The following is a 23,656-nucleotide window of genomic DNA, read 5'->3' on the forward strand; positions in this document are numbered from 1 at the left end:
TCCTGAGGAACGGAGTGTTTGACCTAAAACAAACAAACAAACAAACAAACAAACAAACAAACAAACCCATAACAACCAACCAATCAACAAACAGATAAAACTGGTGAAGATCATCAGGTGGAGTTCTCTTCCCATCCCAGTGCACTCGCGCTGCCCTTGTCCCTAAGGCAGTGTTCTTATAGCACCATCTGCTGGGTCTTAGGAAAGTTCTGCAGAAGGTCTTTTCCTCCCTGCCCTTTCTTTCCTCTCCCATCACATCCCCTATGCAATTCCTGGTGATTCTTAATAGCTTAGTGTTTATGAAGGAGGAGACTATGCAAAAACCAGGGACATAACAAGCAGAGAATACTGATGCTCATGAGTTTGGGTTAAGGGGAGTCAAAGAAGTTGGCTATAAATTAATACTTGTCAATAGGTGTTCTTTCTAGGTACAAGAGTCATTTCCCTCTTATCTCAAAAAGTCAAAAATAAATGTGATATAATCTTATAGCTTAGCATCTGTTCTCTAGGGAGTGGGGCCGGCACAGTGATCCATCTTACAGCTCCAGCCCCAGGCCCTGGAACATAGCCTGCTTGAGTATTGGTCTTCCTCTTCAGCTGTTTCTCTCTCCTGTTGGTATATTCCCTTTTCTCCTCCAAGTTCCAGAAGATGCTCCAGATGCTGGGAATCCAGAGCTCATTCTTACTTGCACCCCCTTATTTATTCTGTCAATACCTTTCTCTAGTGTGTGTTTATCTCCTTAACTTTCTGTCTGATGCTATTATTGGCATGACCATTCATAGCCTGTATCCCTTGTTGCTGCCTACCTGAGGCTTTCTGCATGCAGGCTTGGTTGATCATAGTAGGCAGATGGGGGAGAGTGATGGAAAGTGCTCCTTGGGGACCCTCCAAGTGTTACATGTAGGTGACACAAAACACCTGCTAGCATGGGGGACATTGGGGATGGGGGTACATCTGAGCTTCAGGTATGGGAAGGGAAGAGTCAAGACATAGATAGAGAGCCCTTGGGTGTTGGGAGTCAGATCCAGAGCCTTTGCCTGTGTGTGCGTGCGTGTGTGTGTGTGTGTGTGTGTGTGTGTGTGAGAGAGAGAGAGAGAGAGAGAGAGAGTGTGTGTGTGTGTGTGTGAGTGAGTGAGTGTGAGAGACAGACAGAGGGAGAGGGAAGGATATATTTTTTTAAATTTTTATTCAAATTCAAGTTAGTGAACAGTGTTATATTAGTTTCAGGCGTACAATATAGTGATTCAACACTTCTGTACAACACCCTCTGCTCTTCATGACAGGTGCACTCTTGATCCTCATCACCTATTTTCCCTGTCTCCCCGTCCACCTCCCTTCTGGTAACCATCAGTCTGTTCTTTATGCCTCCACATTTTGGCAGAAGAAAGAAAATTATGGTCCCCTTTATGCCAAGCACAGTGCTTTGCATGCTTACATTCATCACCTATTTCCTGGTTTCTCTCTCTGTCCCTCTCTCTTTTTCAAGAGGGAGGCATACTTTAGTGTGAATGTGATGAGTATGACACTGATCAGGCCCCTTTTTCTTCTCTGACATTCCTCCAGCTCCGTTTCCTCATGGACTCGGATGAAGCCATACTGCTTCCTTGCTATTCTCTAAAACCTCCCAGGCATTCTCTTTCCTTAGGATTGCCATTAGGAATGCTTTCACCCTGAATATCCACTTGGTTTTATCCTTTATTTCCTTCAAGTGCTTGCTCAAGTGTTGCCTTCTAATAAGGCCTGCCTTGACCACTCCATTTGGCACATGCTCCTAACATACTGTATGGTTGGCTTATTTATTATGCAGGGGTTTGAGCAGAGGAGAGACATGACCTGACTCACTGCTGTGATGATGCTTGACCGTGGGGAGCTGAGGTAGAACAAGGAAGATCAATCAGGTGAGAGGCAAGGGAATGGACGTAATCAGGGGTCTGGCTTGGATGACTGTGTGTATGGTGGTGTACGCACTAGGAAAAGCAATCAAGGAGAAAGAGGAGGCTTGAGATGAGGGGAGTGATGATGATTTCTCATCTAATTTATTCCCATCAGATTTTTCTACCTCTTCATAGCCTAACTCCATAGCGCTCCCTGTCCCTCACCTTCCATTTACTTGTCAACACTTTACAATCTGATTATTGCACCTCTTTCAGTCTTTCTTGAGGGCTCCTCTTCCTTGGCCAGTGCTTAAATGTTTTTGCTCTCCAGAGCTCCATCATTAATTTCTCTGCATGTTTGGGTCAGTTTCTAGCCTTCCCACTTATTAAGTCGAGTAGTGGAGCATGAAAGAAGCAAGACATATTGTTCATAAATTTTTATTGGCCATTTTTTTTGCATTTGCATAGTCTGAAACCAGAAGCTTGGAAGTTCGATCTGTAAACTCAAAGGAATTGCAGTCACAGTGATGTGATGATGCTGTAACACCTAATACATCTCCTAAAAGGATCATGTATAATATAGAAATTTGCAGAAATGTTAGAACTTGAACTCTCACACTTAACACTCTAATGAACTCCACGTAACAAAATTTTTTATAATATTATTAAAATTTAAACTTATACTGCTAACATGCTGAGGAAGACATATACATTATCCTTCAAAAGAAGGTTAATATTAAGAAGGATTAGATTTACATTTTTAAAGGATTTTTTAAAGTTTATTTATTGAGAGAGTGAGAGAGAGAGAGAGATAGAGAAAGAGAGAGGCAGAGAGAGAGAGAGAGAGAGAGAGAGAGAGAGACTCCCAAGCAGGCTCCACACTGCCAGTGTGGATCCTAATACGGGGCTTGAATTCACAAACCCACGAGATCATTACCTGAGCCTAAATCAAGAGTTGGCCACTTAACTGACTGAGCCACCCGGGTGCCCCAAATAATTTACATTTTTAAAGAAAAGGGGAGAGACATAACTCTGTCCTCAAAAAGGAGTTTTTACAATAAATTCCTGTACTTTATATTTTTCTTCTCATGTCTTTGCTTAGTTCCTCTTTTGCTGGTGTCTTACTTAAGATAATGTTCCCTTTGTTCTATTTATAGGGTAGAGTGTTGGTACAAAATATAGTAACACCTTGTTTTTTTGCTTGCTTTCATTGTTACCTGTTGTCTCAGAGCTGCCATTTTGATAAATATCCTCATCCTGTCTGTACTTTCCACTGTCCCTCAGCTGACTATGGTAAGATTCCTGTCTATGCCTTACATTAAGCCCCTTGGTTTTGGTACTAAATGACTAGTAATAGTTCTACTCTCCTATTCTTTTTGGGCCTTTGCTGTTACCAGATAGGTAAGAACTGGAGACCCGAGCTCTGCTTTTGTGAACTTGATTGCCCTCTGTTCATACCAAGATCACCTGGAGAACTGGACATTATGATGCTGCTTTCTATTTACTAGAATTGAGCTGACTGTGGATATAGCTCACTTAAGTGGGTATTACTATGTTTGTATCTTCCAGTGTCATCGAGTTGAGTCCTGGTCCTTTATGGCCAGAAGTCATCTGTCCACTTGTTGATAAGTGCTTTCTATTTGAATATCCTGACTGAATTTCACAGTCACTAGAATGTCCATTGCTGGGTGCTTGTTTTCTAGTGGAAATGTATGATGGACCATGAGGGGAAGTAGATGTAAATTAAAAAAATGACAGGATTATGTGTCATTCAGGGGACTGGCTCTAAGTAGTTGGTGGTCTTCCACCTATGTTAGATCTACACTGACCATTGGTGTCAAATTAAATTTATAGCTTATCCTCGAGTATCCAAAGTTAAATCTTTGCTCCAGACCTTGAATGATCAGAGGTATACCCTGACTGTTCAAGACTAAGCTTGTTTGTACTTCTATTCCCAGATTTCAGTGGACTGGAATCAAGGCTGAGTTTCTGTTGTTTTCATATTATCCATAGTCCTATCCTATGATTTTGTAGTTGATGTGTTTGTAGCTATAAACCAATCCTTGCTTTTATTTACACTACTGTGTATATATTATTAGGCCAAAATTAATCTTGCGTTTGACTTGTTTGGCTTCTAAATGTGCTGTTTCTTGCCTGATTATAATTATGACTGATTTGTTCCTCTAGAGAACTTCCTGGATTCCGACTACTTATGGGTTGACGTTGTCCATTTATGATTAGACCCTGAATTTCTTGCATTGTCTTCAGAATATTCATGGATGGGTCCTTTTTGGCTTATCTTATTGAGTTCCAGTTGTCCATGGCCCTCCTCATACTGTCCATAGGTTGATATTAACTCTCTATTTGAGTCTTCATCACTACCTCTAAACTGACAATAACTATATCTACAGTATCTATTTTTACTAGGATAAAGCTGTGTAGATGAAATTTGTCTGTAAGTTGACTTGCATGTCTGGATCTATTTTCTGATTGTTGGTGGCTTAACACACGTCTTCTGTTGTGCCAGACCTAAATTCCTCATGGGTAGACCCAAACTCCATTAGTGGGTGTCTGGTCATGATGAGATCCTGAATATCTATTATATTTTCCTGCCTGCTCCTAGTGGGAGGCTTGCCTTCTTGTTAGGTTGAATCCTGACTGTCCATGAGTGGCTCTCTGACTCCATTGCAATTCAGACTGTATGGTCCTATCTCCTTGTCTTCCTCTGTGCTGGACACATATTTCAAATGTCTATATCCGGACCATCCATGAGTTAGTGCTGATGCTGTCTCTGAATCTTCTGCTTGTCCTTCACTCTCCCTGACCTGATGGGATACACAAAACTGAATCTTTGATGTCTGCTTGCCCTGTACCCAGATGATGATCATCTGTGTCCGGGCTGAGTCTCTAGAGCTGTGTCCTGTGTGTTTATGGAAAGATCTTTGTCTTCCTCTTATACTTGATCTTGATGGTCCACAGAATCAGACTCCCCACAAACAGTCTCCTGACTTTCATGAGACCCTGAGTGTCAAGACTATTGCAATTAGTCTCCCTCTTTCCTCTTGCTTTGTCTCACAATCTGCGTCCACATAGCAATCAGCCTTTTAAATCAGCTTAAAAGAAATTTTAAACGTGCAAATCAAGAGTGTTACTTTCTTGCTTAAAACTCTCCAAGAACTTTCCATCGTACTTAGAATAGTAGACAAACTCCTTGCTATTATTCTCTTTGTGATTTGATCCTCATCAACCTTTTTGATTGTATTTTGTACCTTTATCCCCCTTGTTGATCATGCTTTAGACATACTCACTTTTCAACTCAAAAGATTTTTCAGCCTGTACACTCCCAAGGACCTTGCCCTTTGATTTGATTGTTGGTTCTTTTTTTTCTGCGTTGCTTTTTTTTTTTTTTAATTTTTTAATGTTTATTTATCTTAGAGAGAGAGACAGAAAGAGAGAGAGAGCGCATGAGCAGGGGAGGCACAGAGAGAGGGAGACACAGAATCTGAAGCAGGCTCCAGGCTCCAAGCTGTCAGCATAGATCTTGAAGCAGGGCTCAAACTCACGAGCTGTGAGATCATGACCTGAGCCGAAGTTGGACACTCAACTGACTAAGCCACCCAGGCGCCCCTGCATTGCTGACTTCTGTTTGTAATTCTGTTCTCTGCTCAGATGATGCCTAATACAAGTAACTTTCCTTCCTACCTAGACACCCTGACACCTTTATTTTACTATAGTATTTATTACCATTTGAAATTTGTTTAGTGTCTGTCTCCCCCTACAGAATGTATAAGCTGTCTGAGAGAGTGATTTTGTCTGTCTTGTTCTCTACTATAAACTCAGAAGCTAGAATAGAGCCTGGCTTATAATAGGTAGGCACTTATTAATATCTGTTGTATGAACAAATGAATATTTTTATCTATGTAGAGTCTTCTTCATTATTCCTTAGCACATTGTTTACATTGTTTCCTTTGCATGCTTAGCATGTTGTTCTACCTATAGGAGGTAATATACTAAATTGTAGTTGCCATTTATGGGATTATCTCATGTTATGAGTTATCATTTTGAAGGAAATTTATTTTTTTCTCTATCTCCACAGCTTTTTCATCTTTGTGTCTCTAGCATGTATCAAAGCACTTATTTAATGCTAGAACTCAATACATATTACCTGAATAAATGTAATCACTAAATTAGAATTAGATGAATCATTGGATTAGAATTTAGTCATTGCTTATCTAGATAATAGAGAATCATGGAATTGGTCTCCTTAGATCACCTCTCCTTAGATCTACCTCACTGAAGACTTGTCTAAATTATCATATAGCCAAAAGGAGTAGAAGGACACACAGAATTTCCTACATCTTTAGATTCAATAGTGCAGGAGGCAGTGTGACTCATCTGTTCCACAGTAAGAGCTATATGATATTTACATAAAACTCTCTGAAAATCGACAATGCTGAATCTCTTTTGGACTGCCATGTCTTAGGGCTGTATAATGCAGCAATGCAAAGTGAGTGTAGAGCTATCTCAGAGAAGGCACATCTCTGTCCCCAATTTCCTCTCCATACAGGCTCTAATGACAACAGAGTAACAAAAATAATCAAAGCATGTATTGATGTTATTCCTAGATTCAAGATGCATGAAGATTGTATATGCCGGAATGAAATGGTGTGAAGCTTTAATAGAGGTCATTTGAATAGTGGTAGATGTTAAAAGCTGAATTTGGGAATAAAATAGCAATGTAAGCACAAGATAGAAAATATGTATTTTAGCAGAAATATGTATGAGACTGTGTGTGTGAGAGAGACAGACAGACAGACAGAGAGATAGAGATTGCGAGTGGGGGAGGGGCAGAGAGAGAAGGAGACAGAGAATCTTAAGCAGGCTCTCCACAATCAATGCAGCGTGCGTGGCTGGAACTCACAAACCATGAGATTCTGACCTGAGTCAAAAATCAAGAGTCGGCTGGAAAGCGGTGTGGAGGTTCCTCAGAAAATTAAAAATAGACCTACCCTATGACCCAGCAATAGCACTGCTAGGAATTTATCCAAGGGACACAGGAGTACTGATGCATAGGGGCACTTGTACCCCAATGTTCATAGCAGCACTCTCAACAATAGCCAAATTATGGAAAGAGCCTAAATGTCCATCAACTGATGAATGGATAAAGAAATTGTGGTTTATATACACAATGGAGTACTACGTGGCAATGAGAAAAAATGAAATATGGCCTTTTGTAGCAACGTGGATGGAACTGGAGAGTGTGATGCTAAGTGAAATAAGCCATACAGAGAAAGACAGATACCATATGGTTTCACTCTTATGTGGATCCTGAGAAACTTAACAGGAACCCATGGGGGAGGGGAAGGAAAAAAAAAAAAAAAAGAGGTTAGAGTGGGAGAGAGCCAAAGCATAAGAGACTGTTGAGAACTGAGAGCAAACTGAGGGTTGATGGGGGGTGGGAGGGAGGAGAGGGTGGGTGATGGGTATTGAGGAGGGCACCTTTTGGGATGAGCACTGGGCGTTGTATGGAAACCAATTTGACAATAAATTTCATATATAAATAAAAAAAAATCAACAGTTGGATGCTTAATCGACTGAGCCACCCAGGTGCCCCTTTACTTAGATGTTTAAAAGACTGAATCCTGGAATAGTGAACCCTGTCCCCACTGAGAACTTTTTCTCTTCCCATTGTGACCAGACAGAGTGGCACAGGTGTTTCTTAGTCATGTTGACTTGCACAGTGAAGCCAAGATTTAGTAAGGGGTGAAAGTGACCAAACTCTCCAAAGGCAGAGATCAGTGACAAATAATAATTTATATAATTTCAGACGGTTGTCCCATTAGCAATTCTGTAGTCTTCCTGCTCGATGAGCTGGAAAAGTAATATCCATTCTGTTTCTGTAAGGTCTCTCTGATGCTGATGTGGGCCAGTCATGGTTGGTCATGGGAAATGCCCTTTGAGATGTGTAACCATAATTGTAGGACTGAAGAGGAGTTGCAGTTTTTGTTGAGTGGTTTCCAGAAGGAGGTATTTGTTACCACTTAAGGAGGAGTGATTTTGAAGTTGGTATTCCAGGTGAAATACTTTATTGTATTCCACAGCTGAAGCCAATAGTCCTGCACACCCATCAGGACTATTGGCTGCAGTGTCTGTTAAAAAATAACCCTGGTCAGGACTGTCTTAGTCTGGGCAGGATGATGGTCAGGCTGACCCCACACACATTTTGCAATTTGTCTCTGGTGTTCTTGCCCTCTGTGTTCACTACAATTGTTTTGCTAGGTGATGCTCTGCTCTTAGAGGTGAAAGTGAGCCAGTTAGGGCAAGGAGAGTTTATAAGTTGGTAAAATACTCAACACATTCAATCTTTTTATTCACTGCTGCATCACTTGAGACATGGAAGGAGACATTCTTACCAGAAATGGCTGGAAAGCCTGGAAAGTGAGTACTTTGGGAGGATGTCTCTATAGCTAAGTATCAGACACCTCCTTGTGGCTATCGAGGCAGGTGGGAAGAGCACAAAGAAGAGCTAGACCTCATGAAGGACTCTCCTGCCTCCCCCACAAACCCCAGGTGGAGCCGTGTTCTGGAGGGATAAATATAGTTCTGTGTAATTGAGGGAAGTTCAAAAGAAGAATCTCAGTATCCTGAGGTCATCATTTCATTCACAAGCATTTTTTGAGGGCCTACCGCATGTAGGGCACCGAACTAGTCATTGGGTTATAAGTACAAAGAAGACATGGCGTCTGCCCTCAAGTGGTTCATAATCTAATGCAGGGTGTAGACATGCAGCAACCACCTGGAATATGAGGTAATGATTCTAATCCAGGTGTTTCCAAATTGCTGTGTAATGACAGATGAGGGAGTAACTTGTTCTTCTCAGAAAGATCATGGAATGTCTCCCAAGAGGTGCTGCAGAAGCAGACACTTGCTTGCTAGATTCTTCCATTCCTCACTGTGTTCTCAGTGCTTTGCAGAATGCTGGACATGTAGAAGTACTCAATAATTACCTGTTGATCATGCATTCTAGGCAGGGGGAGCATCCTGAGAAGGGCAGTGATTCTCACAGTGTTGGTAACTATTGGTAGCCCAGTGTAGCTAGTTGATGGCTAGAATACGGGAAATGTGCAGCTAAGGAAGGCCACATGAGAAAGGTCTCATTTGGAGTACCTCATAGAGTGAAACAGGACTTGAAATATTTTTGAATTAAATTAAGCTAAAATTTTTTGAATAGATAATATATACAAAAGGCATAAAAGGATATACAAAGATGAATTTCATTCCTACCCCTGCCTGTCACTGCTGAGTTTTACTTACCCAGAGGCAATCAGTGATACTATTTTATCTGTAACTTTCCAGACATAGTCTGTGTACATCCAAGCAAATACTTGCATGTAAATATTTTTCCATTTCCCCCTGTAAATGATGGCATATATACTTTCCTGGAACTTAACTTTTCTCACTTGATAATACCTTTTGGAAATTGTACTAGCACATAAAGAATGTCTTCATTTCTTTTTACGCTGGTTAGTATTCCATCCTGTGGGTGTACCCTGTTGTCTGAGGTGACTGGGGGTGTGTAGGGGGTGTCCTTTCATTTTGTTCTGCTTTCATTGCCACCCTCCCCCCCCCCCCCCCCAGCCTATCTATCTTTCCTTGTAAGAATCTTCACACTTGGAATCATGGTTTTCTGGTGACCTCTTGCTTGCCTCTTGGTAGTTTACCATTTTCTTATCCTTCATCCCTGATCGTGGACATTATTGATCTGGCTTTGCTAGGACTCTGTCTTTGCCACGCTGTTCTCCCCCAGGTTTGATAGGATTAGTCAGGAGGCCTGAAATAGGTGGAGAGAGGAGGATTATGCAGACTCACCAGCATAGTATTTGTTTTTTTCCAGCCCACACATAGCTTGGAGAAGAGTATTCAGGAGACAATGACAATAGTATCCTAAAGTATCCCGAGCTGTGAATCGCTCTACAGCCAGAGTACTCACTGAGGTGGGGTTCTGGAAGTCCTTCAAGGATGGCCTCACGTCAACAACAGTGCATGTGTGGGCTGAGGCTGTCAATTCCTTAAGGAGTGCAGGTCTTGTTGGGGAGAAGCCTGGCTCAGTCTCTCCACAGCATTTTCTAATTCTCTTATCAGCCTCTCTTTGTAGTGAGCTGCTTGCACAGTGTCCTGTCATTTCCTAGGGATTCCTCTCTATTTTAGGGGGTCTTCTCTATTTTAGGGTGTCCTAAGCAACCTGGGAAAAATCTCTTGAGTCAGGAGCTGACATTTTTAGTGGTGGGCTCTGTGGCGGGAAGCATACCAGGGCAATGGTGTGGGACCCAGGGCCTTTGACTCTTGACTGCTTGAGGGGGAATTCCCTTCCCTCCTGGGGTACACCTCAAGGGAGTTGGGATGGTCTTTGCTTCCTCCCTTTGTTCAAAATGTTTGATTCACATTCCCTGGAACCCAGCTCTGCTCCCACTTTTTCTCATCCTTTCTCTCTTGGACCTATTAGTGCTCATGCACAGTATATTTCTGTCACCCAAAATAATTTTTGCTGAATTACGCATAATTTGTATATAGTGTGGCTATGTTTTATTGAATATTTTAATTTTCCTTATGCAGTTCTTGTTCTTAAGAAGCCTTTTGAGGAAAGTTAGTATGATGGGGTTGACTTAACATACCTGTCGCTACATTGGTGCCCTTCTTGTGTAGACCAGGCCACAAGCCAGCCTGGAACCATGCCAGCTGCAAAGGTTCTAGAGTTGGCTCACCTGAGTGCCTCCCAGCTTTTTCCTTCACTTCTCTGTGACCTCAGGCAGCTACTTAGCCTCTCTGAGTCTGTTTCCTCATCATTAATATGAGGATAAAGTGCCTGTTTTAAAGGGTTGTTGAAAGTATTAAATAAACTAATCATGTCAGTTATCTGGCACATTACCTAACATTTTAGTTATGTTAAAACTCATAGATATTATTGTTCTATAATTATCAGAGTTTAGTTGCCAACCTAATGTTCGCTGTTTTAATTGTGTGAACGTAGGTACTCGTATGTGTTTCCAGTAAGAGGGGATCTGAGAATGTAAATGCCTTTTTCAAGGACTTTTCCCTTTGAAGGTTATTTTCCTGGAGGCCCCATGAAGAATGGCTCAGGGGGCACAGTGTGATCTGAGTCCTACCCCGTCCCCCATCTAAACTTCAGAAATCACCATAGGTCTCTGTCTCTCGGAGCACAGCTTCAGGGGAATTGTGGTTTCTGACTGAGTTCCTCCAACTAGTGCTTTTTGCTTTTAATCTGATTTCCTCTGTATTTCCAGAGGAATGAATGAAGAAGCCCTTACTGGAAAAACATAGCAAAAGAGCCAAGAATGTAGTGAGGAGAAATAGTAGTAGAGAAATGAGATTAGGGTGGGGATCCCACTCAGAATTTGCATTTGTTCCTTCTTTTTGTCCCTGACTTCGGATGTCCTGTGTTATGTGTTCTCTTCCCTCCAAATGAAAGATGATCTGCTATCTAAAGTCACATTATATGCAGTCAGCGAGACTTCATTTGGGGGGACACAGTTAAGTGTCCACAAAACCTGGCTGGGGTTTTGTGGGCCTGTGTGTAGGAACTTTTTAGCAGGAGAACGTGTGTCTGTAGGCCCTGGCCGCTCTGAGTCCCGCTCTAGCCTGCACCTGCAGCTCTGCTCCGTGAGCGCTAATCTTCCTTTCTTTCTGATTTCAGTCTTTGGTTATTTCTCTCCTTCTCTATCAAGACCCTCAGAGGTCAGCGTCCCCAAACTTAATTCCCAGGTGCTTTTTGTCTCCCTTTAAGCTTTCCCACCATCCTAGAGTGTTCTCCCTCACTCCTAAGATTATTTCATGATAATTTTGTGCTTCAAACCTTTTGGCATCTTGAGGTTCTCAGCATTCAGGGCACTGAAATCTAATCTTGCCATGTGGGATTGAAGGCAGAATTAGAAAGTAATTATCAGGGAGTTCTCAAATGACTAGCGGATGTCTAGGAGAGGGAAGCATAGGGGAGGAATACAAGTTACCTTTGGTGGGAGGGATAGGAAGAGCAGGGAAGATGAGCAAGGGATTCTACTTCTTCACATGCTCTCTGCATCCTAATCTCCTATTTTTTTCCGTGAGCCTTTTATTGAAGCATAATATATATACAGAAAGATACACAAATCAGTAAGTGTATAAATTGATGAGTTTTCTCAAAGTGAACTCTCCATGTAACCAACACCCAGATTAAGAAACAGAACACTACCAGGGCCCCTGGGTGGCTCAGTTGGTTAAGCGTTGGACTTCAGCTCAGGTCATGATCTTGCGCTCCGTGAGTTCAAGCCCCACATCGGGCTCTGTGCTGACAGCTCAGAGCCTGAAGCCTGCTTCAGATTCTGTGTCTCTCTCTCTCCCCTCCCCAACTCGTGCTCGCTCTCTCTCTCTCAAAAATAAATGTTTAAAAATTTTTTTTAAATTAAAAGTAAAGAAACAGAACATTACCAGCACTCCCAGAAAGCCCACAATTGTATCCCCTTCCAGGTACTCCTGACTCCCCAGAAGACTATTATGCTAACTTCTAACACTGTAGATTAATTTTGCCTATTTTTGTACATAGCCATGGTTATTAATTTTCATCGTTCTACTTTATTGCATTATATGAATGCATTACAAATTACATATTTTTTCTACTCTTGGATATTTGGGTAGTTTCCAGTTTTTGACTATTATAAATGGTGATACTATCTATGTACATTTTTGTACATGTGTTTTGCTTATGTAAGTATGCAAGTCTGTTCTCTTCATAGTTTGCTGAGAGTTTTTAACCAGAGTGGGTGTTGAATTTTGCCATAACAGTAAATGATTATTTGGTTATTGTCAAGTGACCTATTATGTTTCCAAAAGAATATGTGGAACGTATGAGGCTAAGGCAGAGAACCAGTAAGTCACAGCATTCACCATTGATTGTTTAATTTGAATATTTTTGCAGTCTACTGATTTGAACTCATGGGCCCATAGGACATGTCAGTGAGTTCAAGAGCCTCTGAGTCCTAAAGGCCAGACAATGATTGTAGACAGTCTTTATTCCTGACCCAACTCCTGAGTTGTGTAGGGATGCAGTATTCCACATTGCCAGGAATAGAAGTCTTGGAGTTTTACTGCCAGGGATTAAAATCTAGTCCCAGCCTTACTTCCTGTATGTCCTTGGGCAAGTCAGTTACCTTACTTATTATGTTCTAATTGTCTCATCTCTGAAAAACGGATAATAACAGTACCTACCCCAAGGTTATTATGAAGATTAAATGAGTTAATCCAAGTATAATCTCCAGCAGAATGCTTGGCATATAACAAGCAGTCAACATATCATACAACTCTGTAATGGAATGTGCTACAAGATGTTACAGGTGCAGCTTTGGACTCCAGAATCAGAAATCTAGGCCTGCAGTTTTAACTCCTTGGAGAATTGTGACCGGCTTTTACAAGATTAATTTATAACACCTCAAAAAGCCAGAAACTTTAGCTTGGAGATTAGAGAGATTTTTGGTTGAATCTCAAATGAAATAAGTGTCTTCAGGGGCACTGGCTAGCTTAGTCAGTAGAGCGTGTGAGTTTAATCTCTACATTGGGTGTAGAGATTACTTAAAATTAAATAAAATTACTTAAAAATTAAAAAGATAGAGTGGTATGATTCAGCTGTTCAGAAAGTAGATGACAAGAGAAATGAGTGTCTCAACTCTCTGTCCAGTGCTTGGCAAATGGTAGGCAGGCAAATTTTGGTTTTACCACAGTTTTTCTCCCATTTTTTCCACTGTTTTCACCCAAGAAGCTCAGGTACTTATAGAATACCTAAATCCTAAGAATAAAATTACATTTTAGAAAGGCTAACCAAAATTCTCTTTGGAAATAACTAGAGTTTACATAAATAAAATACTTGTTTATAAACTAAAAACAGTTAGTTTCACTTCCTTTTCATTCTGCTAGAATCATCAGAACGAATGGTTTGTTTTTTTTTTCTATGAAACCTTTCTTTTTTAACTCAGGATTGGAGACAATCTTCCTGCATGCATACTCTGTTGAGAGTGCCAACTTAAACTGGATTCCTTTTGTTTCTAGTTAGGAGAATATGGAAATGAATTAATGAGAAAGGCTACAGTTGAGAATTTTATTTGCCAGTAGACTTATGTTGATCAAAGCTTGGTGACTGAGTACTCCTCTCTTATTTTAATTTTATTTTTGTCCTCTATAAATCTCTTTCCCTTTATTTCTATTACTGTGGAGAATGGTTGGTAGTCACCAGTGAATGATTGGAGATAGATTAAACTCTCTGTCCTCAACATCCCCGACTGAGGAAAGTTTGACTCATGTCCTTTGATGTCCAGTCCAGTAGGTCACTAGAGTTCTTATCTTCTCCACGCCCAGAAGCAAGACAGCCAGTTCTATGCTCTTCTTTGCTAAATCGCCTGAAGGAACAAGGATTTAACTTTCAACAACAAGCTGCACTAAACTTGGTTTCATTCACTCTTTCTGTTCCAAGAGTGACCTGGGCTTGACCTATGCTGTTCCTTACCTGATCCCTCTATGTTCCTTTGAGTGACCCCACTGTCTCCATTCCTCCTCTTCTGCACTCTCCTCACCAAGAGGGGGCTAACTCCTATGATTTTCATTCCTTTTCTCTTGTTACTAATGAATAATACTTAGCTTTGACCTTGATGCTGATGGTACAGCTTTCTGTTACCAGTGTTGGACTTGTCACTGATGGTCCTGAATTCCTGTGTACCATTCTATTTTTTTTTTTAATTTTTTTTTTGAACGTTTATTTATTTTTGGGACAGAGAGAGACAGAGCATGAACGGGGGAGGGGCAGAGAGAGAGGGAGACACAGAATCGGAAACAGGCTCCAGGCTCTGAGCCATCAGCCCAGAGCCTGACGCGGGGCTCGAACTCACGGACCGCGAGATCGTGACCTGGCTGAAGTCGGACGCTTAACCGACTGCGCCATCCAGGCGCCCCCTGTGTACCATTCTAAAACAGTTGCTCCGTTTTGTCCAGTCTTAGCATGGTCTCCTAGTAATGGTAGTTGTAATCTTTGCTTGGGTCTCTCAATGAGCATTCAGGGAACTTTAATGTTTAACACTGTTCTGCTACATCTCTAGAAAATTTTCCTTTTCCCTATCTACTCCTTCCCCTCCCCCACCATATCCTAGCTGGTTTAGAGCCTTTCTGTGCTTTTAAAAAATGTACAAATATGCTGTTTTTATTTTTAGAGAGGAATAATGATTTCCTTATTTACTTATTAAGAAGGATATTACAAAATGTTCAAGCACTGAAGAAACTATAAAAAAGAAATTAATACCTCACATCCCACTACATAGAAATAACTAGTGTTATCATTCTAGGAATATTTCTTTGTTTATATACAAATGGATGCATTGATGGATAACAGACAAATAGACATATAGGCAGATAGAGAAAAATGGCATCTTATATTTCATACTATTTAAAATAAAGTTATTGGGATTCCGGAAGATGGCGGCGTAGGAGGACGCTGGGCTCACCGCGCGTCCTGCTGATCACTTAGATTCCACCTACACCTGCCTAAATAACCCAGAAAACCGTCAGAGGATTAGCAGAACGGAGTCGCCGGAGCCAAGCGCAGACGAGAGGCCCACGGAAGAGGGTAGGAAGGGCAGCGAGGCGGTGCGCGCTCCACGGACTGGCGGGAGGGAGCCCGGGCGGAGGGGCGGCTCGCCGGCCAAGCAGAGCCCCCGAGTCTGGCTTGCAAAAGCGGAGGCGCCTGACGGACTGTGTTCCGACAGCAAGCGCGATTTAACCTCTGGGAGGTCATAAGTTAACAGCTCTGCTCGGAAAGCGGGAAGGCTGGAGGACAAAGGGAGGGAGAGCTGCTGAGCCCCCGGACGACAGAGCTCAGTTTGGTGGGGAACAAAGGCGCTCGCCAGCGCCATCTCCCCCGCCCATCCCCCAGCCCAAATCCCAAAGAGAACCAGTTCCTGCCAGGGAACTTGCTCACTCCGCGAAAACACCCAACTCTGCTTCTGCGGAGCCAAACCTCCGGCAGCGGATCTGACTCCCTCCCGCTGCCACAGGGCCCCTCCTGAAGTGGATCACCTAAGGAGAAGCGAGCTAAGCCTGCCCCTCCTGCCCCCGTGCACCTTGCCTACTCACCCCAGCTAATACGCCAGATCCCCAACATCACAAGCCTGGCAGTGTGCAAGTAGCCCAGACGGGCCACGCCACCCCACAGTGAATCCCGCCCCTAGGAGAGGGGAAGAGAAGGCACACACCAGTCTGACTGTGGCCCCAGCGGTGGGCTGGGGGCGGACATCAGGTTGGACTGTGGCCCCGCCCACCAACTCCAGTTATACACCACAGCACACAGGAAGTGCCCTGCAGGTCCTCACCACGCCAGGGACTATCCAAAATGACCAAGTGGAAGAATTCCCCTCAGAAGAATCTCCAGGAAATAACAACAGCTAATGAGCTGATCAAAAAGGATTTAAATAATATAACAGAAAGTGAATTTAGAATAATAGTCATAAAATTAATCGCTGGGCTTGAAAACATTATACAGGACAGCAGAGAATCTCTTGCTACAGAGATCAAGGGACTAAGGAACAGTCATGAGGAGCTGAAAAACATTTTTTTTTTTTAAATTTTTTTTTTCAACGTATATTTATTTTTGGGACAGAGAGAGACAGAGCATGAACGGGGGAGGAGCAGAGAGAGAGGGAGACACAGAATCGGAAACAGGCTCCAGGCTCTGAGCCATCAGCCCAGAGCCCTACGCGGGGCTCGAACTCACGGACCGCGAGATCGTGACCTGGCTGAAGTCGGACACTTAACTGACTGCGCCACCCAGGCGCCCCTTTTTTTTTTTTAAATTTTTTTTTCAACGTTTATTTATTTTTGGGACAGAGAGAGAGCATGAACGGGGGAGGGTCAGAGAGAGAGGGAGACACAGAATCGGAAACAGGAGCTGAAAAACACTTTAACGAAATGCAAAACAAAATGGAAACCACCACGGCTCGGATTGAAGAGGCAGAGGAGAGAATAGGTGAACTAGAAGATAAAGTTATGGAAAAAGAGGAAGCTGAGAAAAAGAGAGATAAAAAAATCCAGGAGTATGAGGGGAAAATTAGAGAACTAAGTGATACACTAAAAAGAAATAATATACGCATAATTGGTATCCCAGAGGAGGAAGAGAGAGGGAAAGGTGCTGAAGGGATACTTGAAGAAATAATAGCTGAGAACTTCCCTGAACTGGGGAAGGAAAAAGGCATTGAAATCCAAGAGACACAGAGAACTCCCTTCAGACGTAACTTGAATCGATCTTCTGCACGACATATCATAGTGAAACTGGCAAAATACAAGGATAAAGAGAAAATTCTGAAAGCAGCAAGGGGTAAACGTGCCCTCACATATAAAGGGAGACCTATAAGACTCGTGACTGATCTCTCTTTTGAAACTTGGCAGGCCAGAAAGAATTGGCACGAGATTTTCAGTGTGCTAGACAGAAAAAATATGCAGCCGAGAATCCTTTATCCAGCAAGTCTGTCATTTAGAATAGGAGGAGAGATAAAGGTCTTCCCAAACAAACAAAAACTGAAGGAATTTGTCACCACTCAACCAGCCCTCCAAGAGATCCTAAGGGGGACCCTGTGAGACAAAGTACCAGAGACATCACTACAAGCATAAAACATACAGACATCACAATGACTCTAAACCCGTATCTTTCTATAATAACACTGAATGTAAATGGATTAAATGCGCCAACCAAAAGACATAGGGTATCAGAATGGATAAAAAAAACAAGACCCATCTATTTGCTGTCTACAAGAGACTCATTTTAGACCTGAGGACACCTTTAGATTGAGAGTGAGGGGATGGAGAACTATTTATCATGCTACTGGAAGCCAAAAGAAAGCTGGAGTAGCCATCCTTATATCAGACAAACTAGACTTTAAATTAAAGGCTGTAACAAGAGATGAAGAAGGACATTATATAATAGTGACAGGGTCTATCCATCAGGAAGAGCTAACAATTATAAATGTCTATGCGCCGAATACCGGAGCCCCCAAATATATAAAACAATTACTCATAAACATAAGCAACCTTATTGATAAGAATGTGGTAATTGCAGGGGACTTTAACACCCCGCTTACAGAAATGGATAGATCATCTAGACACACGGTCAATAAAGAAACAAGGGCCCTGAATGAGACATTGGATCAGATGGACTTGACAGATATATTTAGAACTCTGCATCCCAAAGCAAGAGAATATACTTTCTTCTCGAGTGCACATGGAACATTCTCCAAGATAGATCATATACTGGGTCACAAAACAGCCCTTCATAAGTTTACAAGAATTGAAATTATACCATGCATACTTTCAGACCACAGTGCTATGAAGCTTGAAATCAACCACAGAAAAAAGTCTGGAAAACCTCCAAAAGCATGGAGGTTAAAGAACACCCTACTAACGAATGAGTGGGTCAACCAGGCAATTAGAGAAGAAATTAAAAAATATATGGAAACAAACGAAAATGAAAATACAACAATCCAAACGCTTTGGGACGCAGCGAAGGCAGTCCTGAGAGGAAAATACATTGCAATCCAGGCCTATCTCAAGAAACAAGAAAAATCCCAAATACAAAATCTAACAGCACACCTAAAGGAAATAGAAGCAGAACAGCAAAGGCAGCCTAAGCCCAGCAGAAGAAGAGAAATAATAAAGATCAGAGCAGAAATAAACAATATAGAATCTAAAAAAACTGTAGAGCAGATCAACGAAACCAAGAGTTGGTTTTTTGAAAAAATAAACAAAATTGACAAACCTCTAGCCAGGCTTCTCAAAAAGAAAAGGGAGATGACCCAAATAGATAAAATCATGAATGAAAATGGAATGATTACAACCAATCCCTCAGAGATACAAACAATTATCAGGGAATACTATGAAAAATTATATGCCAACAAATTGGACAACCTGGAAGAAATGGACAAATTCCTGAACTCTTCCAAAACTCAATCAGGAGGAAAGAGAAAGCTTGAACAGACCCATAACCAGCGAAGAAATTGAATCGGTTATCAAAAATCTCCCAACAAGTAAGAGTCCAGGACCAGATGGCTTCCCAGGGGAGTTCTACCAGACGTTTAAAGCAGAGATAATACCTATCCTTCTCAAGCTATTCCAAGAAATAGAAAGGGAAGGAAAACTTCCAGACTCATTCTATGAAGCCAGTATTACTTTGATTCCTAAACCAGACAGAGACCCAGTAAAAAAAGAGAACTACAGGCCAATATCCCTGATGAATATGGATGCAAAAATTCTCAATAAGATACTAGCAAATCGAATTCAACGGCATATAAAAAGAATTATTCACCATGATCAAGTGGGATTCATTCCTGGGATGCAGGGCTGGTTCAACATTCGCAAATCAATCAACGTGATACATCACATTAACAAAAAAAAAAGAGAAGAACCATATGATCCTGTCAATCGATGCAGAAAAGGCCTTTGACAAAATCCAGCACCCTTTCTTAATAAAAACCCTTGAGAAAGTCGGGATATAAGGAACATACTTAAAGATCATAAAAGCCATTTATGAAAAGCCCACAGCTAACATCATCCTTAACGGGGAAAAACTGAGAGCTTTTTCCCTGAGATCAGGAACACGACAGGGATGCCCACTCTCACCACTGTTGTTTAACATAGTGTTGGAAGTTCTAGCATCAGCAATCAGACAACAAAAGGAAATCAAAGGCATCAAAATTGGCAAAGATGAAGTCAGGTTTTCGCTTTTTGCAGATGACATGATATTATACATGGAAAATCCGATAGACTCCACCAAAAGTCTGCTAGAACTGATACATGAATTCAGCAAAGTTGCAGGATACAAAATCAATGTACAGAAATCAGTTGCATTCTTATACACTAACAATGAAGCAACAGAAAGACAAAGAAACTGATCCCATTCACAATTGCACCAAGAAGCATAAAATACCTAGGAATAAATCTAACCAAAGATGTAAAGGATCTGTATGCTGAAAACTATAGAAAGCTTATGAAGGTAATTGAAGAAGATTTAAAGAAATGGAAAGACATTCCCTGCTCATGGATTGGAAGAATAAATATTGTCAAAATGTCAATACTACCCAAAGCTATCTACACATTCAATGCAATCCCAATCAAAATTGCACCAGCATTCTTCTCGAAACTAGAACAAGCAATCCTAAAATTCATATGGAACCACAAAAGGCCCCGAATAGCCAAAGCAATTTTGTAGAAGAAGACCAAAGCAGGAGGCATCACAATCCCAGACTTTAGCCTCTACTCCAAAGCTGTAATCATCAAGACAGCATGGTATTGGCACAAAAACAGACACATAGACCAATGGAATAGAATAGAAACCCCAGAACTAGACCCACAAACGTATGGCCAATTCATCTTTGACAAAGCAGGAAAGAACATCCAATGGAAAAAAGACAGTCTCTTTAACAAATGGTGCTGGGAGAACTGGACAGCAACATGCAGAAGGTTGAAACTAGACCACTTTCTCACATCATTCACAAAAATAAACTCAAAATGGATAAAGAACCTGAATGTGAGACAGGAAACCATCAAAACCTTAGCGGAGAAAGCAGGAAAAGACCTCTCTGACCTCAGCCATAGCAATCTCTTACTCGCCACATCCCCAAAGGCAAGGGAATTAAAGCAAAAGTGAATTACTGGGACCTTATGAAGATAAAAAGCTTCTGCACAGCAAAGGAAACAACCAACAAAACTAAAAGGCAACCAACGGAATGGGAAAAGATATTTGCAAATGACATATTGGACAAAGGGCTAGTATCCAAAATCTATAAAGAGCTCACCAAACTCCACACCCAAAAAACAAATAACCCAGTGAAGAAATGGGCAGAAAACATGAATAGACACTTCTCTAAAGAAGACATCCGGATGGCCAACAGGCACATGAAAAGATGTTCAGCGTCGCTCCTTATCAGGGAAATACAAATCAAAACCACACTCAGGTATCACCTCACGCCAGTCAGAGTGGCCAAAATGAACAAATCAGGAGACTATAGATGCTGGAGAGGATGTGGAGAAACGGGAACCCTCTTGCACTGTTGGTGGGAATGCAAATTGGTGCAGCCGCTCTGGAAAGCAGTGTGGAGGTTCCTCAGAAAATTAAAAATAGACCTACCCTATGACCCAGCAATAACACTGCTAGGAATTTATCCAAGGGATACAGGAGTACTGATGCATAGGGGCACTTGTACCCCAATGTTCATAGCAGCACTCTCAACAATAGCCAAATTATGGAAAGAGCCTAAATGTCCATCAAGTGATGAATGGATAAAGAAATTGTGGTTTATATACACAATGGAATACTACGTGGCAATGAGAAAAAATGAAATATGGCCTTTTGTAGCAACGTGGATGGAACTGGAGAGTGTGATGCTAAGTGAAATAAGCCATACAGAGAAAGACAAATACCATATGGTTTCACTCTCATGTGGATCCTGAGAAACTTAACAGGAACCCATGGGGGAGGGGAAGGAAAAAAAAAAAAGGTTAGAGTGGGAGAGAGCCAAAGCATAAGAGACTGTTGAGAACTGAGAGCAAACTGAGGGTTGATGGGGGGTGGGAGGGAGGAGAGGGTGGGTGATGGGTATTGAGGAGGGCACGTTTTGGGATGAGCACTGGGTGTTGTATGGAAACCAATTTGACAATAAATTTCATATATTAAAAAAAATAAAGTTATTAAATTTAATTTTATATAAATTTCCAGAAGAAAAAGAAAATGAAGTGAAAGTGGAGTATTTTCTGGCCTTCAGATAAATATTTCTTTATCACAAGGAATCACAGTTTTTTGAATAATAACCTACTGTTAAGAAAAAGAATTATGAAAAACCTTGAGATGTGGTAGTTTATGTTTTAAAAACCTAAATGTTTCAAGTTTTGACTGTATTAATTGGCTTGGTTAATTGTGAGCGATTTTTACCTCCTGTCACCTGCCTTTCTCCTCTTTCCTATTCTTTCCAATGAAAGGGCGAGGTAATGTTGTCTACAGATTTGGATAATAGCATGTGTGTATATACACATCTATGTTGTTTTGTTATATATGCTGTTATCTGAATCTGTACACATTATTCTTTTTCTATTTTTATGTATAATTATGTGTTAAGATTTTTTAATATTTACATTCTATTGGCAAATATAATTCTCATAATTGTTAGCCTTTTTTGAATTCTTTTGAGTTCATATTTTAGGTTTATATGTTTGAATGATAGCTTCACGGATGCCATATTCTCTGAGGTCTGTGACATTTGAGACCATCTGCTGCTTGAAGGACCCTGGCGAGGCACTATGTTCTTGATCACACTTTCCTTCAAATGCTGCTGTTGCTGTCAGCTGGCCTTGAATTTTGGGTAGCAAAACTTGAATCTGACTTTGTGCCTTGAGAAAATATTCTTTTTCTTCTTCAAGGTTTGGAAAATTCTTTAACTCTTAAGTTTAGTCATTTCTTTCAAGTTTATTTATTTATTTTGAGAGAGAGCAAAAGCAGGGGAGGGGCAGGGAGAGAGGGGGAGGGAGAGGGAGACAGAGAGAGAGAGAGAGAGAGAGAGAGAGAGAGAGAATCCCAAGCAGGCTCTGCAGGGTCAGCGCAGAGCTGGACATGGGGCTTGAACTCACGAAACTGTGAGATCATGACCTGAGCCAAAATTGAAAGTCAGACGCTTAACTGACTTAGCCACCCAGGAGCCCCTAAGTTTAGTAATTTAGTTGAGATATGTCATTTTATATTGATTTTTTTTCTGGTTATATGATGGACCCTTTCTTGGTATCTAGCTAGTTTTTAATTCTGGGGAGTTTTCTTTGTTGTATATCTCTGAACACCTTCTCTAGTCCATTTATTTGTTTCTCGCCAAAGGTTTATCAACTATCTTCCTACCTTTAAACCTCTCGTTAGTAACTTTAATCCTTCTATCACTTTTCTGCACTTTCAGTAGGATTATTTTAAGTCTTTTCACCCAGTTAGTAACTTGATTTTGAGCTGTTTCTTCATGTTTGTAATTTATGTGTTAGATTTGCAAAAGGATTGTTATTAGGGATGTTTGTCTGACTTCCTACAAATCTAACTTAAAGCAGGCTGGCTTTCTGGGTGGTTTATTGTAGATAAGGGGTTGGTTTCCCGGTCAGGTTTCTGCAGTTTGTGGGTCAGAGTTCTATTATTTTTTTATTTTGAGAGACAGAGAGTGAGTAAGTGAGACAGAGAGAGAAAGAGAGAGAGCCAGAGTGCATGAGTGGGGGAGAGGGGCAGAGGGAAAGAGAGAATCTTAAGCAGGCTCCATGCTCAGGATAGAGCCTGACATGGGGCTCAATCCCATGACCCTGAGATCATGACCTAAGCGGAAACCAAGAGTTGGATGCTCAACCGACTGAGCCACCCAGGCACCCCCAGAGTTCTGTTTTTATAGATGGTCTGGCCATTGTCTGGATGAAGGTAGAAACTGCCAGTCTTTTTAAAGACTAGGCCTGGAAATGGCATAAGTCACTTCCACTTTAACTCTGTTGGCCTGAGCAGTCACAGGACAGCCCAGACCAAGAATAGGGGAAATAGACTTCACCTGTTGATACCAGGAGTGTTAAAGAGTTTGTAGCCATTTCAGATCTGCCACAGGGTGCATGTATTTTACCCCTGGAAACATAGTTCTCTTCTTATTCTTTAGAATTCTTCATGAAGGATTTAATGTGAAAATTGACTTACCTCTCATAGCTG

General features: G+C 41.4%; 1 long non-coding RNA gene across 2 annotated transcripts in view; it reads left to right on the plus strand.

Annotated features, from left to right (window-relative positions):
- LOC147578358 (uncharacterized) overlaps positions 1-23,656 on the plus strand; it is a 121,328-nt gene that overhangs the window by 31,966 nt on the left and 65,706 nt on the right. The window contains exon 5 of one of the 2 annotated variants that reach the window (XR_015254247.1): positions 1,809-1,899. This is a non-coding gene — a long non-coding RNA (uncharacterized LOC147578358). Of the gene's footprint in view, positions 1-1,808; positions 2,173-23,656 lie in introns of those variants that run through there. The other variant, XR_015254246.1, reaches the window with a different exon arrangement.

Source organism: Puma concolor, chromosome C1 (assembly GCF_028749965.1).
Source record: "Puma concolor isolate L17-30 chromosome C1, mPumCon1.1.hap2, whole genome shotgun sequence".
In the NCBI taxonomy this organism is placed as follows: Eukaryota; Metazoa; Chordata; class Mammalia; order Carnivora; family Felidae; genus Puma; species Puma concolor.